We start from the raw sequence: 6,000 nt of genomic DNA on the forward strand, positions 1-6,000 counted from the left end.
TAACTTTTTGTTTGTTTCTTAACTTTTCCAAAACTACCTAACTAACTCTCTCTCTCTAATTTTCGAAAATATCTTCCCTCTTTTTCAAAAATTTCTTTTTAATTAATTAATTATTCTTATTTTTATTTTAAAAAAATTTTCGAAAAACACTAACATTTTTCAAAAACCATTTTCGAAAATCACTAACTCTTTTTCAAAAATATTTTTCGAAAATTCTCCCTCTCCCATCTTATTTTATTTATTTATTCATCTACTAACATCTCATCTCACATCTTTGCCATCCTCACAGTTGTGTTTCTTTCTTTACATCACACTCTTTGTCTCCCTCTTTTCTTCCACTCACAAAGGGATCCCTATACTGTGGTATAAAGGATCCATATTATTATTATTATTATTTTTCTGTGCTCTCTTCTTTGTCATATGAGCAGGAGCAAGGATAAGAATATTCTTGTTGAAGCAGATCCAGAACCTGAAAGGACTCTGAAGAGAAAATTAAGAGAAGCTAAATTACAACAATCCAGAGATAACCTTTCAGAAATTTTCGAACAGGAAGAGGAGATGGCAGCCGAAAATAATAATAATGTAAGGAAGATGCTTGGTGACTTTACTGCACCTAATTCCAATTTACATGGAAGAAGCATCTTCATTCCTGCCATTGGAGCAAACAACTTTGAGCTGAAACCTCAATTAGTTTCTCTGATGTAGCAGAACTGCAAGTTTCATGGACTTCCATCTGAAGATCCTTTTCAGTTCTTAACTGAATTCTTGCAGATATGTGATACTGTTAAGACTAATGGAGTAGATCCTGAAGTCTACAGGCTCATGCTTTTTTCTTTTGCTGTAAGAGACAGAGCTAGATTATGGTTGGATTCTCAACCCAAAGACAGCCTGAACTCTTGGGATAAGCTGGTCACGGCTTTCTTAGCCAAGTACTTTCCTCCTCAAAAGCTGAGCAAGCTTAGAGCTGATGTTCAAACCTTCAGACAGAAAGAAGGTGAATCCCTCTATGAAGCTTGGGAAAGATACAAACAGTTGACCAAAAAGTGTCCTTCTGACATGCTTTCAGAATGGACCATCCTGGATATTTTCTATGATGGTTTATCTGAGCTATCAAAAATGTCACTGAACACTTCTGCAGGTGGATCCATTCACCTAAAGAAAACGCCTACAGAAGCTCAAGAACTCATTGACATGGTTGCTAATAACCAGTTCATGTACACTTCCGAAAGGAATCCTGTGAGTAATGGGACGCCTATGAAGAAGGGAGTTCTTGAAATTGATACTCTGAATGCCATATTGGCTCAGAATAAAATATTGACTCAGCAAGTCAATATGATCTCTCAGAGTCTGCATGGAATGCAAGTTGCATCCAACAGTACTCAAGAGGCTTCTCATGAAGAAGAAGCTTATGATCCTGAGAACCCTGCAATAGCAGAGGTGAATTACTTAGGTGAACCTTATGGAAACACCTATAATCCATCATGGAGAAATCAACCAAATTTCTCATGGAAGGATCAAAAGCCTCAACAAGGCTTTAATAATGGTGGAAGAAACAGGTTTAGCAATAGCAAGCCTTTTCCATCATCCACTCAGCAACAGACAGAGAATTCTGAACAAAATGCTTCTAATTTAGCAAATCTAGTCTCTGATCTATCCAAGGCCACTGTGAGTTTCATGAATAAAACAAGGTCTTCCATTAGAAATCTGGAAGCACAAGTGGGCCAGCTGAGTAAAAGGATCACTGAAATCCCTCCTAGTACTCTCCCAAGCAATACAGAAGAGAATCCAAAAGGAGAGTGCAAGGCCATTGACATAAGCACCATGGCCGAACCCAAAGAAGGAGAGGAGGACGTGAATCCCAAGGAGGAAGACCTCCTGGGATGTCCAGTGGTCAATAAGGAGCTTCCCTCTGAGGAACCAAAGGACTCTGAGGCTCATCCAGAGACCATAGAGATTCCATTGAACCTCCTTATGCCCTTCATGAGCTCTGATGAGTATTCCTCTTCTGAAGAGAATGAGGATGTTACTAAAGAGCAAACTGCCAAGTTTCTTAGTGCAATCATGAAGCTAAATGCCAAATTATTTGGCATTGATACTTGGGAAGTTGAACCTCCCTTGTTCATCAATGAACTAAGTGATCTGGATCAACTGAAATTGCCTCAGAAGAGACAGGATCCTGGAAATTTCATAATACCCTGTACCATAGGCACCATGATCTTTAAGGCTCTATGTGACCTTGGTTCAGGAATAAACCTCATGCCCCTCTCTGTAATAGAGAAACTGGGAATCTATGGGGTACAAGCTGCTAAAATCTCATTAGAGATGGTAGACAGTTCAAGAAAACAGGCTTATGGACAAGTAGAGGACGTGTTAGTAAAGGTTGAAGGCCTTTACATCCCTGCTGATTTCATAGTCCTGGATACTGGAAAGGAAGAGGATGAATCCATCATCCTAGGAAGACCTTTCTTGGCCACAGCAAGAGCTGTGATTGATGTTGACAGAGGTGAAATAGTCCTTCAATGGAATGAGAACTCCCTTGTGTTTAAAACTCAAGGATCTCACTCTGCAACCATGGAGAGGAAGCAGAAAAAGCTTCTCTCAAAGCAAAGTCAACCAGAGCCCCCACAGTCAAACTCTAAGTTTGGTGTTGGGAGGCCACAACCAAACTCTAAGTTTGGTGTTGAACTCCCATATCCAAACTCTAAGTTTGGTGTTGGAGAGTCTCAACAAAGCTCTGCACATCTATGAGGCTCCATGAGAGCCCACTATCAAGCTATTGACATTAAAGAAGCGCTTGTTGGGAAGCAACCCAATTTTTATTTATCTAACTATATTTTTCTTAGTTATATGTCTTTATAGGTTCATGATCATGTGGAGTCACAAAATAAATATAAAAATTGAAAACGGAATCAAAAACAGCAGAAGAAAAATCACACCCTGGAGGAGCATCTGTCTGGCGTTCAGCGCCAGAACAGAGCATGGTTCTGGCACTGAACGCCCAAAATGGGCAGCTTCTGGGCGCTGAATGCCAGAACAGGCATGGTTCTGGCGTTCAACGCCAGAAATGGCATACAAATGGGCGTTGAATGCCCAAAATGGCCACCAACCTGGCGCTGAACGCCCAGAGTTGTGTGCAAAGGCATTTTTACATGCCTAATGGGTGCAAGGATGTAAATCCTTGAACACCTCAGGATCTGTGGACCCCACAGGATCCACTCAGGATCTGTGGACCCCACAGGATCCACTCAGGACCTGTGGACCCCACAGGATCCCAACCTACCTCATAAACTCCACCTACCTTCAAAAATTCAAAACCAATTTCCCACCCAAACCCACCCATATGGCCGAAACCTTTCCCCCCCTCCCTTCCCTATATAAAGACCTCCATTCTTCATCAAATTCACACAACACACCCCTCTACACTCCTCTTAGCCGAAACCACATCTCCCTCTCCCTCTCCATATTTCTTCTTCTTCTTTTTCTATTCTTTTGTTTATTGCTCGAGGGCGAGCAATATTCTAAGTTTGGTGTGGTAAAAGCATAGCTTTTTTTTTGTTTTTCCATTACCATTGATGGCATCTAAGACCGGAGAATCCTCTAGAAGAGGGAAAGGGAAGATAAAAGCTTCCACATCCGAGTCATGGGAGATAAAAAGGTTTATCTCCAAATCCCATCAAGACCACTTCTATGATGTTGTGGCCAAGAAGAAGGTGATCCCCGAGGTCCCTTTCAAACTCAAAAGAAATGAGTATCCGGAGATCCGACATGAAATTCAAAGAAGAGGTTGGGAAGTTCTAACAAATTCCATCCAACAAGTCGGCATCCTAATGGTTCAAGAGCTCTATGCCAATGCATGGATCACCAAGAACCATGATCAAAGTAAGAACCCGGATCCAAAGAACTATGTTACAATGGTTCGGGGGAAACACTTGGATTTTAGTCCGGAAAATGTGAGGTTGGCGTTTAACTTGCCCATGATGCAAGGAGATGAACGCCACTACACTAGAAGGGTCAACTTTAATCAAAGGTTGGACCAAGTCTTTATGGACATATGTGTAGAAGGATCTCAATGGAAGGTTGACTCCAAAGGCAAGCCGGTTCAACTAAGAAGATTGGACCTCAAGCCTGTAGCTAGAGGATGGTTGGAGTTCATTCAATGCTCAATCATTCCCACTAGCAACCGGTCTGAAGTTACTATAGACCGGGCCATCATGATCCATAGCATCATGATTGGAGAAGAGGTGGAAGTTCATGAGATTATAACTCAAGAACTCTACAAAGTGGCTGACAAGTCCTCCACCATGGCAAGGTTAGCCTTCCCTCACCTCATTTGCCATCTATGTTACTCAGCTGGAGCTTTCATAGAAGGAGATATCCTCATTAAAGAGGACAAGCCCATCACTAAGAAAAAGATGGAGCAAGCAAGAGAGCCCATTCATGGAGCTCAAGAGGCACAAGAAGCTCATTTCCATGAGATCCCGGAGATGCCTCAAATGCACTTTCCTCCACAAAATTATTGGGAGCAAATCAACACCTCCCTAGGAGAATTGAGTTCCAATACGGGACAACTAAGGGTGGAACATCAAGAGCACTCCATTATGCTTCATGAAATAAGAGAAGATCAAAAAGCAATGAGGGAGGAGCAACAAAGACAAGGAAGAGACATAGAAGAGCTCAAGAACATCATTGGTTCCTCAAGAAGGAAACGCCACCATCACTAAGGTGGATTCATTCCTTGTTCTTATTTCTTCTGTTTTTCATTTTCTATGTTATGTGCTTATCTATGTTTGTGTCTTCATTACATGATCATTAGTAGTTAGTAACTTTGTCTTAAAGTTATGAATGTCCTATGAATCCATCACCTCTCTTAAATGAAAAATGTTTTAATTCAAAAGAACAAGAAGTACATGAGTTTCGAATTTATCCTTGAACTTAGTTTAATTATATTGATGTGGTGACAATGCTTCTTGTTTTCTGAATGTATGCCTGAACAGTGCATATGTCTTTTGAAGTTGTTGTTTAAGAATGTTAAATATGTTGGCTCTTGAAAGAATGATGACTAGGAGACATGTTATTTGATAATCTGAAAAATCATAAAAATGATTCTTGAAGCAAGAAAAAGCAGCAAAGAACAAAGCTTGCAGAAAAAAAAATAGGCGAAAAAAAAATATAGAAAGAAAAAGCAAGCAGAAAAAGCCAAAAGCTCTTAAAACCAAGAGGCAAGAGCAAAAAGCCAATAACCCTTAAAACCAAAAGGCAAGGGCAAATAAAAAGGATCCCAAGGCTTTGAGCATCAGTGGATAGGAGGGCCTAAAGGAATAAAATCCTGGTCTAAGCGGCTAAACCAAGCTGTCCCTAACCATGTGCTTGTGGCGTGTAGGTGTCAAGTGAAAACTTGAGACTGAGCGGTTAAAGTCAAGGTCCAAAGCAAAAAAGAGTGTGCTTAAGAACCCTGGACACCTCTAATTGGGGACTTTAGCAAAGCTGAGTCACAATCTGAAAAGGTTCACCCAATTATGTGTCTGTGGCATTTATGTATCCGGTGGTAATACTGGAAAACAAAGTGCTTAGGGCCACGGCCAAGACTCATAAAATAGCTGTGTTCAAGAATCATCATACTGAACTAGGAGAATCAATAACACTATCTGAAATCTGAGTTCCTATAGATGCCAATCATTCTGAACCTCAATGGATGAAGTGAGATGCCAAAACTATTCAAGAGGCAAAAAGCTATAAGTCCCAATCAGTTGATTGGAGCTATGTTTCATTGATAGTTTGGAATTTATAGTATATTCTCTTCTTTTTATCCTATTTGATTTTCAGTTGCTTGGGGACAAGCAACAATTTAAGTTTGGTGTTGTGATAAGCAGATAATTTATACGCTTTTTGACATTGTTTTTAGTATGTTTTTAGTAGGATCTAGTTACTTTTAGGGATGTTTTCATTAGTTTTTATGTTAAATTCACATTTCTGGACTTTACTATGAGTTTGTGTGTTTTT

The 6,000-nt window shown here is 40.1% G+C and overlaps 1 non-coding gene across 1 annotated transcript; it reads right to left on the bottom strand.

Moving 5' to 3' along the window:
• Positions 1-954: 954 nt before the first annotated feature.
• LOC148570189 (small nucleolar RNA R71) lies at positions 955-1,062 on the bottom strand. The gene has a single exon (XR_015908095.1). It is a non-coding gene; the product is annotated as a small nucleolar RNA R71 (small nucleolar RNA).
• Positions 1,063-6,000: the final 4,938 nt, after the last annotated feature.

The sequence above is a fragment of the Arachis ipaensis genome, chromosome B3 (assembly GCF_059453495.1).
Source record: "Arachis ipaensis isolate K30076 ecotype BB chromosome B3, ASM5945349v1, whole genome shotgun sequence".
Taxonomy (NCBI): domain Eukaryota; kingdom Viridiplantae; phylum Streptophyta; class Magnoliopsida; order Fabales; family Fabaceae; genus Arachis; species Arachis ipaensis.